Genomic DNA, 16,819 nt, shown 5'->3' with positions numbered 1-16,819 from the left:
TTTCTCTGGCTTGTCACTTTGCAAAGGTTCTTGAAAGTTTTGTCACAGATTTTTTATCAGAGAAATTTAAAAACATAATCTCAACTAAGCAGCATGGGTTTGTCAGGGGTAGGTCCATTACCACTAATTTGTGGCTTTACCAAACAGCTTTGTCGGCGGCCTTGGAGAGCGGTATGTCGGTTGATTCCATTACTGACTTTTCCAAGGCCTTTGACAGGGTTGATCATTCTCTCCTGGTTGCGAAGTTGTCACTCTATGGCATTGGTGGTTGTCTTTTGGCCTGGTTGAAGTCATATATGTTAGAATAAAATAGATTTCATAGTACTAAATATCGTATTTAATGGTACCGACTTGTATAATTTATTGCTTATTATTATTTTAAGAAATGAGTTTCACGTTCGCCGCCTCGATAATGTTATCGTCGGCGACGATTGATAAGTTAAGTTATAGTGCTTTAGTTTGTAAATATCTAGATGGGCATTTTCGAAGGTTGATGTGTAAAATAAACAACTGTGGCTGGAGGTTTTTAAGAAAAGATGATGTCAGTCAGTCGGTTGTTGAATTCGCTTCGGGCAATATTTTTATACAGTTTTAATTTGCTTTTTACGGATTTCAGTAATAAAAGTAGTTTTACTGAAATTAGTTGTTTTATTTAAACTGACCGATAACATCAGAAGTGGGATATACCTAGTGCTCAAATAAAAGCCGGCCAGTGACATTTTTTTTTTCTGCCTGTTACCTGGTTTTTAACGGGAACAGAAAGTGTTTAAAAAAAAAGGGGCATTTAAAATTAAAAGTTTTCTTTAGTTGTGAGTGCGTTTCGTAAAAATGTCCACGGGCGAAGGACATAATTCACAAGTGACTGAACCTAATAGTGATGGAGTACCTAGTGTCAGTGGTTCAGTGCAAATGCCTAGTGAAAATAGTTTGCTGGGATCTACGCTGCTTAGTATGCAGGCGACATTGCAGACTTTAGTTTCTGAGATGGCTATATTAAAGTCAACCTCCAATAATCCACCAGAAGCACCGGTTGTAAGTAGTGCACCTTCCTTACCTGTAACCGTTTGTACCGAGGTAAGAGAACCTTTGAATTTTAATTTTACTTGCTTTGATCCGAATAAAAGCAATTATCCAGCTGAAGAGTGGTTAAATGAAGTGAACAGAATAAGACTTAAATACAGGGTGGATGATTGTTTAGCTATTGTAAAAGCGGGACAGGCGCTTCGCGGTGAGGGCCGACGGTTTTATGATGCGTGGGCTCCCTTATCACGCACGTGGGACTCGTTTCAAGAAGACTTTTTAACTGCATTTCCCGATCATGAATCTTGGGCTAGTAAATTTCGGAGAGCGTGTGAAATAAATGCTTCTCAGTTTGAAACTTACAGTGAATACGCTAGAATTAAAATTAGAGACTTGTACCGTTTTCATTCTGATTTACCTTGGGAGAAAGTTCTCTCTATTGTAATCGAGGGTATTAACTCAAATTATATTTTCGAAAGTGTTCGTGTACAAAATCCTTCAAATTTAGGTGAGTTAATGTTAATTTTAAGAAAGCATGAATCATTGAAACGGAAAGCCCCAAAAGATCGAAAGTTTGATGATAATTTGCCTCCTTTTAAACAAAGACGGCGGGAATTTTCTGGAAAATGTCATAACTGCGGAAAAACGGGTCATAAAAAAGAGGATTGCCGTCATCTACAAGCTGGGAATAAATTGAACAAAAATTGTAACTCAGCAGCTCCTGAATGCACTTTTTGTAAAAGAATAGGCCATACTGAAAACGACTGCTGGAAAAAGAATGGAAAACCCAAAGTTTTATGTGTTAATTTACAAAGATGCACTATAATGCCAAAAGCCACCATCCAAGTTGGTTCCGGATTACATTCATTTTCATATTTAGTTGATAGCGGGGCTGATTTGTCAATCATACACGAACATGTAGTTCGAAAAGTAAATGGGAATATGGTGCCTCATAATGTGAAACTCTGTGGGCTTGGTAACGAGACTGTTTCCATTTTGGGAAAATGTGTTTTATTAGTCGCTCTTCAAGAAGCTACAGTTGAGATAGATTTTCTTGTGGTATCCGATTTTACAATTCCTAAAGTTGATGCTCTCATAGGTTAGGATGTTATAAGTCGATCAGGATTAGAAATTATTCGTCGAAAGCATGGTATAGATCTTCGTCTTAGTACCAGTGTTCAAGCTATGATATGTCCAGTTAATGAAATTAAGGTGTCAGGATTAGACGAGCGACAAAACTTTGTTTTAAATAATATTTTGGAAGAAGCCAGGAAAGTGACGTCTTCGGTGGTTACTACAGGAAAATTAGAAATAAAATTAACCGACGATATCCCAGTAGTTTTTCGACCTCGTCGCTTGGCTTATGCTGAACGGATCCAGGTCAAAAAGATAATTGAAGATTTATTAGAACAAGGAATAATAAGAGAAAGCACGTCACCATATGCAAGTCCAATTGTACTGGTTCAGAAAAAGAATGGATCCCTCAGATTATGTTGTGATTTTCGAGCCATTAACCAAAAGGCAGTAAAAGACAGATTTCCACTTCCTAATTTACACGACCAGTTAGATGCTTTGGGTAAAGTAAGGTATTTTACTACCTTAGACATGAAAGCTGGATTTCACCAAATTGAAGTGGAAGAAAGTTCACGAAAATATACCGCTTTTGTGACACCAGATGGCCACTATGAGTTTTGTAGAATGCCGTTTGGTTTTGCAAATGCTCCAGCATGCTATCAACGAGCAATTAATAAGGCTTTGCATAACCTCAAAGATAATATCGCACAAGTTTATATCGATGACGTCATGGTATCATCTGAAACCATTGAAGAAGGACTTATTAATTTGAGAAAAGTGATAGAAGCTCTTACAAATGCTGGATTTTCTCTTAACTGGGAGAAATGTGTATTTTTTGCAAAAGAAACAGAATATTTGGGAACAATAGTGGGAAATGGTGCTGTTAAACCAGGGGCACGTAAAGTTGAAGCTCTTGCGAGCACGCAGCCTCCTAAAGACCTTAAAGGAGTCAGGCAGTTTATGGGCCTGGCTGGATATTTTAGAAGATTTATCAAAGGATTTTCTTTACTGACTGCCCCAATATCACAGCTTTTACGAAAAAATGTTGTTTTTGAGTGGACCGATGTACATGAGAATATTCGAAAAGAAATCATAAAAAAATTAACGACTCAGCCAATATTAAAGATATTTAATCCAGATCTGCCTACGGAGCTTCACAGTGATGCAAGTTCATTGGGAATTGCTGCCGCTTTAATGCAGAATTACGAGGGAACTGTCTATCCGGTGGCATACTTTAGTAGAAGAACTACAGAAACAGAATCAAAGTATCACTCATACGATTTGGAGACGCTTGCCATCGTTGAAGGTGTAGAACATTTTAGAGTCTACTTGTATGGAATCGCTTTCACTATTTTTACCGACTGTAATTCGGTAAGGGCTACAGCTTTGAAAAAGGATTTGCATCCTAGAGTTGCAAGGTGGTGGGTCAGATTGCAAGATTTTAATTTTAAAATTGAATATCGCCAAGGTTGTAAAATGGGACATGTAGATTATATGAGTAGATCGCCAGTAATTTTACCAGTGAGGAAGAAGAACTCGATTGCTAATAAGTCAAAAACGATAAGGGACTTTCAGCTAGAGGATGATTTTTGCAAGCAAATGCATGAAAAATTGGAAGATGGTTTTAAAATTAAAGATGGTTTGGTTTATTATGCTGTAAATAAGCCGACTAAAACTGATGACGGATTACGATGCTTTGTTCCCATATCGGCAAGGTTAGTAATAATGAAAATTTACCATGATGACGCTGCACATATCGGCTGGGATAAATCCTTATCTCGTCTAAGGCAAGAGTTATATTGGCCTCGAATGGGAAAAACTTTAAAGAAATTTATTAAAAATTGTCAAAGCTGCACCCTCAATAAAAGTCACACTGGCAAAAAAAGTGGGTTGTACCAAATGGGTGAAAAACCAACTGGCCCTTTTGAAGTCTGGCATATAGACCATGCCGGTCCTTTAGTAGAGTCCAACAGATGCACATACATTTTGGTGATAGTCGATGCCTTTTCTAAGTATTCAGCCTTTTGTCCAGTAAGAAATAAAAAAGCTGAATATACTGTTATAGCCTTGGGAAAGGTCTTTCAGAAAATTGGAAAGCCTAAGAGAATTATTGCTGATAGAGCATTTGTCTCTAATAAATTCAAAGACTTTTTGGGCCAGAACAATGTAGATTTGCACCTTATTGCCACTGGCATGCCAAGAGGCAATGGACAGGTGGAGAGGGTTATGCGAACGCTCTTTAATTTAATGAGAAGTGTTCTAAATGATAAGAAAGAAAAAAGTTGGACTTCAGTAATTCCACAAATTGAGGCAGTATTAAATGAAACTGAGTGCAAAAGTACAGGTTGCACTCCAAATTTATTAATGTTTGGAAAGAAAGATCGTCTGCCAGGAGAAAAAGTTATTTTGGATGGGGTGCCAGAAAAACAAACCAAAGATCTCTCTAAAATCAGAGCAGAAGTGGCTAATCGATCAGAAAAAGAGAGAAGGCAACAGGAGGTTAGGTTTAACCTAAAAAGATCACCAGCAAAACTTTTTCAAGTTGGCGAAAAAGTGGTGGTTGAAAATACACAAGTTTCTGGGGGAAAGTTAAAACCAAAATTTGACGGTCCATATGAAGTAATTAAGTTACTTAATAATGAGAGATATGTGCTAAAAAGAGCAAATAACAGAAGCAATGTGACGAAAACAGTAGCACATGAACATTTGAGAAAATGGCCCGAAGGCGGTAACACATCCTAATTGATCTAATTGTTGACTAGATATAGGACGTTCAGTTCTATATTACATTATTATTAACCTTAAATGGTTGATTATTTAAAACTTTGAACCTCAAATGGTTGATAATTTAAAACTTTGAACCTCAAATGGTTGATAATTTAAAACTTTGAACCTCAAATGGTTGATAATTTAAAACTTTGAACCTCAAATGGTTGATAATTTAAAACTTTGAACCTCAAATGGTGGATAATTTAAAACTTTGAACCTCAAATGGTTGATAATTTAAAACTCTGAACCTCAAATGGTTGATAATTTCAAACTTTGAACCTCAAATGGTTGATAATTTAAAACTTTGAACCTCAAATGGTTGATAATTTAAAACTTTGAACCTCAAATGGTTGATAATTTAAAACTTTGAACCTCAAATGGTTGATAATTTAAAACTCTGAACCTCAAATGGTTGATAATTTAAAACTTTGAATCTCAAATGGTTGCTAAATTAAGAATTTAAACCTTAAATGGTTTTCAAGCTACAACTTTGAAGCTTGAATAGTAGTTAAAGTTTTTCGAAAGAACCTTAAATGGTTGATGATTATAACAGCTTTGTTTTCTGAAAAAAAAAACAAAAAAAAAGGTAATACTTTCGTAAATGTTATTAGAGTTAAGTTTTAATAGTTACTTAAGGATTTATGTCAAGAGTTAAGTGTTACCAAAGATGGTTTAAGTTAAGTATAATGTTAGATGTTTGATTTGCTTGTTTTGTGCGAGGGTGCACAAGTTGCAGGATGGCCGTGTTAGAATAAAATAGATTTCATAGTACTAAATATCGTATTTAATGGTACCGACTTGTATAATTTATTGCTTATTATTATTTTAAGAAATGAGTTTCACGTTCGCCGCCTCGATAATGTTATCGTCGGCGACGATTGATAAGTTAAGTTATAGTGCTTTAGTTTTTAAATATCTAGATGGGCATTTTCGAAGGTTGATGTGTAAAATAAACAACTGTGGCTGGAGGTTTTTAAGAAAAGATGATGTCAGTCAGTCGGTTGTTGAATTCGCTTCGGGCAATATTTTTATACAGTTTTAATTTGCTTTTTACGGATTTCAGTAATAAAAGTAGTTTTACTGAAATTAGTTGTTTTATTTAAACTGACCGATAACATATATGTCTGGAAGAACACAGATTGTAAAGATAAACAACTTTTATTCTAGTCCTTTTCCAGTGACTTCTGGGGTTCCTCAGGGTGCCCAATTTGCCCCTTTTTTATTTAATCTTTTTATTAATGATGTTGTTCATTGTTTTGATTATTGTAATGTGTTGCTTTTTGCTGATGATGTTAAGATTTTTAGAATTATAGACAGTAATTTGGCACATCATGAACTTTGTTCTGATCTTCACAAATTTGAATTATGGTGCAAGAACAATAGAATGGTCCTAAATGCTAAAAAATGCAAATATATTCAATTTACCAGGAGTTTTAGTCCACCATTTCATCAGTACCATCTAATAAGTTCAATTATTGAGAAAGTATCAGAGATACGTAATCTTGGGGTGCTTTTTGATTGCAGACTAATTTTTTAAAAAAATATTGAAAACCTGTGTAATAAGGCTTACAAAATGCTGGGTTTTATTAAGAGGTACACTCATGATTTCAGCAGTATTGATTTCATCAAACTTCTGTATTTTTCATTGGTTCTCAGTCAACTTGAATCGAATTCATGTATATGGTCACCTTAATATGCTAAATATATAATGTGTCTAGAAAAAGTTCAACGTAAATTCATAAGATACATTGCTTACAAGCTTAATATTCCTTGTATTGATATTAATTACAATGAAATGTATAGATTGCTGAACATTGAAAAGTTGAAGACTGGACGTAAAAACTGCGATATTGTCACAACATACAAGATTCTTAACAATGTAATACAGTCTCCTGAGTTGTTGTGTCAGCTTAATTTAAATGTTCCTCCTACTACAGTGCTCAGACAGACTAGTTTATTCTACCTTGAACAACATCGTACAGTGTATGGTGAAAACTGTGCAATAGGCAGAATGATGATTAACTCAAATAGTGTTAGTATAGATTTGTTTCATTGTTCTCTGAGTTCATTTCAACGAGTTTTAAAATCTGCTTAAGTGCAATATAATTTTATATCTTGACTTTGCTTAAAGTGTGTCTTCTTTTCTATTGCAGTTACTCTGTTTTAAACCATTGTTGTCCTTATATTTTATTTAATTTTATTGATGTTACCTGTTATCTGTTATTTATGCTAGATATTTAATGATAGTACTAATACTTTCAAATTCAAGTTCAAAAGACTTTTATTACCACTTAAACATTGTGCATAGAAAAATACATTTTTTTATTACAAGAATTTACATAATGCTAAAAGAAATGCGGACTGAACTGCGATTATAAAAACAACCGATAACACATACACGAGCTAGCGCGCATGTGCTGCTCAGACCGTTAAAACATACTAACCTAATTACAACTAAAAGAAGAATAAAGACTTTCCCAATTATAATTATTTAGAAAATAAGTCATTAAACCCTAAAAACATATAAAAGCTAAAAACAAAAAAAATATAGTGTAATAATTTTTTATATCAATTGTATTAATATAGGTACCATTTGTGCAATAGACATAGAGGAGGAAGGGCGGCATAAAACACGAGCCGAGGCTGAAAAACCAGGGCAACACGACGCAAAAATGAACAGATATTCCAAAATTAACCATTTAAAATTTTATTTTTATGCCTGCAAGATCAACAAGACCAGTGTTGATTTAAAAAGTAAGAACTCAAAAATAATATGGTTGCAATTAAATAAAAATAATTAAATTATATTTTTAATAAAAATTTGGTGGTGTGAATTTGTTAAAATGCCTATGTTAGTTGAGAATTAAGAAGAATTTCTTTAACATATGCAATAAATTTCTTTGGTGAACTAATTTTAATGTAATCCGGTAACTTGTTCCACATATGAATGCCTACATACTGGAATAATTTTTTAAAACCTGATGTTCGATGAAATGGAATTCTAATCAAGTTTGGATTTCTTACATTGTGTATATAATCATGGTGAAAAAATAAGTCTCTTAACTTTCGGAGCTCGCGCGCGGACTCTCACTCCGCAACTATTTTATTTTGTCGTTAATTTCGACAATCGACAACCCGCAGCGCTGTAATATTAAGTACCTTTCTATCCCGGGTTCTCCTACAGTCAGTGCTTATTTGTGCGTTGGTGTGTGCGTTTATTGCCAAATTATATCCACTACGGACTGAGTCCGCGCGCGAGTGTTCAATTTAACTATTTTTATGCGTTTTTTTTGTTGTTAAAAGTGTTAGCTTTTATTATTAAAATTTAAGATAGATTATTATTATTTGTACACTTTTATAGATGGCGTGCTCCTGGAGTCGAGAGGAGGCTCGTTTGCAAAAGCTCATGCAAGAATGTTTGGAAGAAGATGATGAGGAGCCAAAGAGTGATTTTGAGGACCAAGAAGATGATGGAGAAGAAGACAATTTAGAAAGGCAAGATTTGGATAGTGATACCGAACAAGAAACTTCGGAGACGGAAGCCACTGATGAAGTCGCTAGGGGAAATTACCCTGTGTATATTGGCAAAGATGGAACTGAGTGGGCCAAACATATGACGAAAAGAAATGTGAAAACCAGGGCGGAGAACTTGATAAAGCATCTTCCAGGGGTAAAAAGACCTGTGAAAGACCTAAAAAGAAAAATTGACATTTGGAAGCTTTTTTTTACAGACGAAGTACTGAATTCGATAGTCGAAAATACAAACAGACATATTGCCATGAGTAGAGGATAATTACCAACGTGAAAGAGATGCAAAAGACACGGACATATTAGAAATACAAGCACTAATTGGATTTCTTTATTTATCTGGGGTATTGAAATCTAATCGACTTAATATTGAGGAAATATGGACACAGAGTGGTACTGTCGTCGAGCTTTTTCGACTAACGATGTCCCAATGTCGATTTCGATTTCTGCTAGATCATTTACGTTTTGATGATTTGGCAACTAGAGACGAACGAAAACAGATTGACAAGCTAGCCGCCATCCGGACAGTGTTAATACAGTTGATGGTAACTTTGATTCAGCCTATACACCTTTTGAATGGCTAACAATAGACGAGAAGCTAGAAGCATTTCGGGGGCGTTGCAACTTTAGGCAGTATATACCTAGCAAACCCAATAAATATGGGCTAAAAATATTTGCTATGGTAGACGCCAAGACTTTCTACACCTGCAACATGGAGGTTTACGTAGGAAAGCAGCCTGAGGGTCCATTCCAAGCGAGTAATTCTCCCACTGCAGTGGTGCAGAGATTGTGCCAATCAATAAAAGGAACCTGTCGTAATATTACAGTTGACAACTGGTTTACCAGTATGGAGCTACTCAACTCCCTTCAAAATTCAATCAATAAAAGGAACCTGTCGTAATATTACAGTTGACAACTGGTTTACCAGTATGGAGCTACTCAACTCCCTTCAGTCCGATTTCAAGCTAATTTTATTAGGTACAGTAAGAAAAAACAAAATTTCGAATTTCGAATTTTCGAATCCTTTGGGTCGTCCACTTTTATCGTCCACGTTCGCCTTTCGTCATAACTGTACTTTAGTATCGTACTTTATATCGTTTTAAACGTGCTGCTTTTATCAAGTATGCATTTTGACGATAAAATAGATGCTTCTACTGGAAAACCTAACATATGATATTGGACTACAACTCATCTAAAGGAGGTGTTGACTGTGTGGACAAGCTATGTGCGTCTTATAACTGTGCACGTAATACAAGAAGATGGCCCATGGTTGTGTTCTATTCGTTACTCAATGTATCGGGAATAAACTCTTTTGTTGTTCATTCAATGAATAATAATGAAAGTATACGACGAAGAAAGTTTTTGCGATCTTTGCCATTTCAATTAGTGGAGGGCTATATTCGCCGTCGAATGACGCAAACTATTCCCAAGGCTACGCAGTTGAGAATAAAAGAACTTTTCAGACTGGAAACAACTACACCTGAGCCCCTACCAGCAGGACAACGTGGACATTGCTCATACTGCGATAGAAAAAAAAATAGACCTTCTCGTTTTTTTTTGTGTTGAATGCCACAAATGTGTTTGTTTAGAGCATTCACTTGTTATTTGTCATGAATGCCGCTCAGAATGAAACACATTTTTATTTTTAATTTCTAGAAAGTTTTTATGTGTTGTTAAATGTTTATTTTAATTTTTTTGTAGCAATAAGTTTTGTTAAAATGCCAAAATCAATGTATTCGATGAATAAAATCTTAAAATTAATAAAAATTAACTTTAACTCTATTGCCAATAATTTTTAGAAATATGCACATTTGAAGGCTGCGGACTCTGAGTCCGCATGCGAGCGTCCTTTCCAAAATACTTAGCGCGAGCTTCGGAAGGTTAAATATGGCGGCTGACCTGATTTAATTATTTTGTAAATTAAATTATACATATGACACTTCCTTCTATTTCTCATATTTAATATAAAATGTGAATTTAGATAAGGAGTAATGTGGTCCCTATACGATATATTAAAGGAAAAACGCATACAACTATTTTGCAGCTTTTGCACAGTCCTTGACAGAGATACGGTTAGTGAGTCGCCATACACAATGTCTGCATAATCCATCAAAGACAGTACAAGCGAATTGCAAAGCAAATACAGGGTGTCCCATTAAGAATGTCCCTCGGCCGTATCTCAGACCCCAATAATCGTAGAGCGTTGAAAAGAAAAATTTAGTATAAGAGTGGCCCAAAAAAAATAGCTGGAAAATATTTTGAAGTTCATTGGTCAACCGCTAGAGGGCGTTCTAGCTACTTAAAAACTTTAAAGTCTATTTTTTCCAAAAAACCTTTAATAACTTGCATCCCAAAATATTATCGAAATAATCTACAAAGTATTCCTGACAAAAATGTTTTAACAACCATTTCTGTCAAATGTCAAATAAAGTGGTGGGGAGAGTTTCAATAAAGAGTTTCAATAAATTATTTGATTTATGCTTTATGCTTAAAAGTAGTGTGACTTACTTCCTTAAAACTCACAGGCAAGATATTATAAGTATAGATCCCTGTGTAGGCAAAACAAGATTTAAAAAATTCAGTGCGATGCTGAGGAATAGAAAAAATATTTTTATGGCGAATATCTACTGAATGGGCATCTCCACGGCCCATCAAAAACTCCGACAAATAAGCAGGCTCTTTGAGATTTTTTACTTTATATACTAGACTGCTAAGATTTGCAAATCTTCTCTCTGCCATATTTAAAGTATAAATTTCTGAAATATGCTGACTAACATGATCCCTGCGTGAAAGATCTTTAGTAAACCGCACACATGAATTTTGTATTTTTTGAATTTTATATTTGTTAATTTCAGTTAGGAATGGACCGTATACGATATTAAGGTAGGCAGGTATACTAAGTACTAGGCTTTCAGTAAGAATTTTTTTACTAATTAGGGGTAAGACATTTTTGAATTCATACAGAATTTTGAGTTTGTGATATGATTTTTGACAAACGTGAGTTACATGAGCATCAAATTGCAACCTGCAATCCATGTGCAAACCAAGGTTTTTTACTTGATTAGTCCAATTAATTTCAGAATCGTTAATTTTAAGTTTTACAGCTGTGGCAGTTTCTAAGTTTATCTCATTTTTAGAAAACAATATAGCCTGTGTTTTTTTAGAATTAATAAATAAGGAGTTTTGACTAGCCCAAAGAGAGATACGCTCTAAATCATCATTAATGAAGGTTAAAGCAGTGAACAACTCATTAGCCGGGGCTGAACTATAGATTTGTAAATCGTCTGCATACATATGGTATTTACAGTGTTTTATGTGTTGAATCAAATCTGATGTAAAAAGTGTAAATAAAAGTGGCCCCAGGATAGAGCCCTGAGGCACACCCCTGCCCACAACCCTCCAGCTTGAGATGCTCACTGCTCCCTCAGCATCTGTAATTCTTACTGCCTGTTCCCTATTTCCCAGATAGCTGCCAAACCATCCATTAGCCTTTAGGTTATAATGATTTAATTTAGCTACTAAAAGATCAGTGTTTAAAGTATCAAAAGCTTTGGTCATGTCAATGAGCACTGTTGGGCAACAGTGACCATTATCAAAGGACCTTGCGATATCACTAGTTATTTTCAACAAGGCCGTGGCACAACTGTGGTTAGCCCTAAATCCCGACTGATATTTAGGTATTATACATTTAGGAAGAAGATAATCTAGTATTTGAGTTTTTACAATTTTTTCCATTATTTTGGATGGAGTTGGCAGTATACTAATTGGCCGTAATTCACCCACAGAAGTTGGGCTGGATACTTTAGGAACAGGCATTATGAGAGCCCTTTTCCAGATATCAGGAACAACGCCAGCCATGAAAGACGAGTTTATAATATTAACAAGAGGGCCTAGGCACGTCGAAATACAAGAGTTTAACATGCGTATAGAAACTCCGTCTATCCCAACCGCACCGCTCCCAACACTGTTCAAGGCCCTAAACACCTCAAGTTCTGTTACAAGTCTAAATGTAAATGGATCAGAATTTATAGATGAGCTGAGAAAATCATTTAAAAGAACAGGATCAACCTGTGCAGCAGGTGCACTATCTATAAAATAATTATTTATTATATTTGGTTCTTTAATGCTACTTGGAATGGGAGTGAATTCATTATTAATAATTCTCCAATTAGCAACTTTTTTCTAAAAATCTGTACTAGAACCTTTACATTTATTTATTTCATTGGAAAAATATGCCTTCTTTTCTAATTTTATAGCCTTATTTACATAATTTTTTAGATCAATATAATAAGTTCTACTAGAAGCAGTTTTTACTGAGATATATTTTTTAAAGGCTTCATGTTTCATTTCAATCATTTTTTTTAGATTATGGGTTAGCCATGGTGGACTGGTACTTCCAGATTTTCTCAGCTTTAATAGACAAAACATATCAAACAAATCTAACAGTTTAGAATTAAGTATTTCTACTTTAGTATTAACATCGTCAGTCTTATATAACTCACGCCAATCTAGATGCTCTAAATAATATTTAAATTCTTCAGAGTTAGTCAGTGTAAAATCTCTTTTATATATCATAGTCTTAATCGGCTTCAGTTTATCACATTTTATAGTACAGAATACAGCCTCATGATCTGTCTGTATTGGATCACAGGGTATCACACCATGATCCTTGACTAGGTTAATATTATTTACAAAGATGAGGTCGATTAGAGATTCACTATTTAGTGTTATTCTAGTAGGCTTATCAATAATTTGAGTCAAATTAAAAGTCGTAAAAATGTTATATAAAAATTTACATTCTACAGTGGTGCTATTTAAAATATTAATATTAAAATCTCCTGTACATATAAAGACGTCACAGGTACAAATCACTTCTGGAATTAAGTCATGTAAGTATTTTAATTCAGAGTATGCCACTGCTGGTGGCCTATAAACTACTCCCATAGTTATGTTTTGCCCCTCATGCTTAAAACTTATCCAAAGATGGTCAATGACATATCCTGAGTAAGGCAGATCAATAAGAGTTGTTTTTAATTCAAATTCAAATTCAAATAGTTTATTGTCCAACAGGAAAATTCCCAATTACAAGACAATCGAAATAATTAAAATTAAAACAGTACAAGTTATAATCACCTTAAATAAGTAGTACAAAAAAATAATATAAGATCCAATATAGAGTGATAACAAAATTAAAAATTTAAAACAATAGCATAATTGTAAGAATATAAGACACACTAACCAAATGATAACAATCATAGAAAAATAATCAGGTATCATTCAAATTAAGAGAGGAACACATCCTTGTTTTAAAAACATATTCAGTGCTGCTAAAGATGTCGACATCTATAGCATTCATCTGATTATACCATGTACAAGCACGGCACAGTGGAGCTTTGCTGGACAGATTTGTTAAGTTAAGAGAGGGATAAAATATATGGTGCCTCCTTGATTTGGCAGGAGGAACAAATAGAGGTAGCCTCTCTAAGAGCTCAGAACAATCAATTTTATTATTGCAAAGTTTATACAAAAATGTCTGACTAGAGAGAATAGTATTTTGCTTTAGTGACAAATAGTTGAATCTATTCAGCAGGTACTCCTGTTCCACACCTCTTACTGGATATAGTCCATCCAACTTAACAGAAAGTAACTTTAAGAATCTGCGCTGTACATACTCCAGTCTGTTAACATGAACATCATAGATGGGGAACCACAACATAGAGCCATACATTAATTTAGACTTTACTAATGAATTGTACAATACAGTCAAGCTGGATATATTCTTAAATTGAGAAGTGGACCTTACTATAAACCCGAGGGATTTTAAGGCTGAACTAGTGACCTGTGCTACATGCTGGTTGAATGTGAGCTTCTTATCTACTTCAATGCCCAAATCCTTCACTGAAGAACAGTCTAGCAACTGAGAACCACTCAATATATATGGGTATAAAATCTCTTCATGAAGAATGGAAATTGTCATTTTTTTACATTTGTCACAGTTTAGGGGTAGTTTATTTCTTTCACACCATTCAAATACCCTATTCATGTCCTCTTGTAGCTTCAGGCAGTCCAGCATAGTACGAATCATACGAAACAACTTCAGATCATCAGCGAATAAAAGACAGAAACTCTCCATACAATCAACTTAATCATTAATAAATAGATCAAACAGCATTGGGGCGAGGTTACTGCCTTGGGGCGCACCACTCGAAGCCATGTAATACTCAGACCCAAAACCATTAAATTCAACATACTGAAGCCTGCCAGTCAAATATGAGATGAAGAACTCCACCACACAAGGATGAAATCCAGCCAAAGCCAGCTTCCGTGCCAGCAAACCGTGATCCAGCCGATCAAAAGCCTTCGAGAAGTCTGTGTACAGCACATCCAACTGGCTTTTCTGATTTATAGATGATATGCTGTTTCCAAGAAACAAGCCATATTAGTGACAGTAGATCTTTTTTGAAAGAAACCATGCTGCTTTTCTGTAATTATGTGCTTAATTTGAGACAATTTATCATGCACACATATCTCAAAGGCCTTCGAAAAATTAGAGAGAATTGACACTGGTCTGTAGTTCTCTATTCTGCCACAGTCGCCACTCTTAAACACTGGACATATTTTAGCCTTTTTCCACTCTTCCAGAAATGTATTGGCCTTGAGTGATAAGTTGAAGATTTGTAAGAGTGGTACAGCCAGGGCCGATGCACAGTCACGCAAAAGAAATGAAGGTTTTGGTCAGGACCCGCAGTTTCTTTGTTTTTTAACTTCTGTAAAGCTTTTCTTACATCTACCTCAACAAAAGATTGGACCAAAATGTTGTCTGAACCATATGTATCAGATTCTTTGGGCTGAGCAATAGAGGACTCAACATAAACACTCCTGAAAAAATCAGAAAAAGCATTTACAATACTTTTAGGACCCACAACAGTGGTATCTTTATAGCTCATAGAACCTGGAATGCGAGAGTTGTTTCGTTTAAGGTGAATGAACCTCCAGAATTGCTTTGGATCACTCAGAATAGCTGACTCAGTCCTGGATATATACTTGTGATAAGCAAGATCCATTTTTGTTTTTACTACCCTCCTAGCAGCTCTAAAATCCTCATAAGCAGCAGAGCACTGTGTATGAAGCCATCTCCTATGTAGCCTAGACTTTAATTTTAATAATTTCCTAATTTCATGAGGGTACCACGCAGGATATGAGTATTTACTATTAGAGGGTCGAAAACAAGGAACAGCTAGACAAAAGATTTCATGGATTTTATCATAAAAGGTTTTAACTGCCTCATTAACATCTGACTGGGTGTATATAAAAGTCCAATCCACATCAGAGATAAGCTGGTAAAGATAGGAAAAATTAGCCCTCCGAAAATTATATTTAGGACTCTCATTGTTGGAGGGGAAATCTGTAACACTCTCGAATTTGACAAGATTCAACGAGATATTAATAGCAGGGTGATATGCATCCTCAGTGACAAGGGGTTGGTCGTCCCTATCCACAGAACACTGGAAGTTGGAGAGAACTAGATCAAGCAAATTATTGTTGCAGTTAAGGGCATTGTTAAATTAAGAGAGATTCAAAAACGCCATAAAATCCCTTAGGCCAGCAAGTTTAGTGTTACAATCATAAACATTATCCTGTATAAACCTCATATTAAAATCCCCCAACAACAAAATATTTGGTTCTGAATTGCCCTAAAAGAGGAAAGATAATCAAAGAGAGACAAGTAATTTTCTAAAGGCGAGTTTGGTGGTATATATATAACAAAAATATAAACACTTGTCTTGTTTACAGACACCCTGCAACCCACAATATCCATAGATGGTAGTATGACCTCCAAGTCCTTCAAATCAACCCTGACAGATGCCAAGTCATGTCTAACAGCAACAAGAACTCCACCTCCTCTTTTGACTCCAAGAGCCTTGAGATTTCGGTCCTTACGATACACTAAATAGTTATTTTCAAAAAGTTCCCGATCCCGTACACCATCCTGAATCCAAGTCTCAGATACACATATAAGTTGATAATCGCCACCGGAAATTGACTTGTAGAATTCGTGTGTTTTGCTATTAAGTCCCCGCTTTAATTTATTAGTTACATAAATTGCGACACCACCTCCCCTACCCTCCCTGTCTTTTCTATATAACTTGAAATTTTCTATTGAAAAAGATTCAGAAAGGAGTTTATTGTTAAGCCATGTTTCAGAGACTGTAATTATATCATACTTAGATTTTTGTATAACGTGCCTAATATCTGAAAATTTATTACATAAAGACCAGGGATTTATATGAACTATATTTAATTTGTGCTTACAATTAGGTATGGCTGGGTGAGGTCAGCTTCTTTGGGCAGTGATGGAAGGGGATTCCTAGAACTATTTTCTGCGTTGGTATTGGGTTCTCTGTGAAAAAAATTTGTCTAAATTTTT

At 35.1% G+C, this 16,819-nt stretch overlaps 1 protein-coding gene across 5 annotated transcripts in view; it reads right to left on the bottom strand.

Moving 5' to 3' along the window:
* Positions 1-16,819, bottom strand: part of LOC126744876 (protein AAR2 homolog) — a 46,720-nt gene that overhangs the window by 24,323 nt on the left and 5,578 nt on the right. For 3 of the 5 annotated variants that reach the window (XM_050452444.1, XM_050452445.1, XM_050452446.1), the window contains exon 2: positions 16,705-16,792. The exons of the other annotated variants lie outside the window; for them this stretch is intronic. The gene's annotated coding sequence lies outside the window, so the exon portion shown is untranslated. The remainder of the gene's footprint in view (positions 1-16,704; positions 16,793-16,819) is intronic. 5 annotated transcript variants of the gene reach the window in all.

The sequence above is a fragment of the Anthonomus grandis genome, chromosome 15 (genome assembly GCF_022605725.1).
Source record: "Anthonomus grandis grandis chromosome 15, icAntGran1.3, whole genome shotgun sequence".
Classification (NCBI taxonomy): domain Eukaryota; kingdom Metazoa; phylum Arthropoda; class Insecta; order Coleoptera; family Curculionidae; genus Anthonomus; species Anthonomus grandis.
This window is presented reverse-complemented; position numbering and strand designations above follow the sequence as displayed.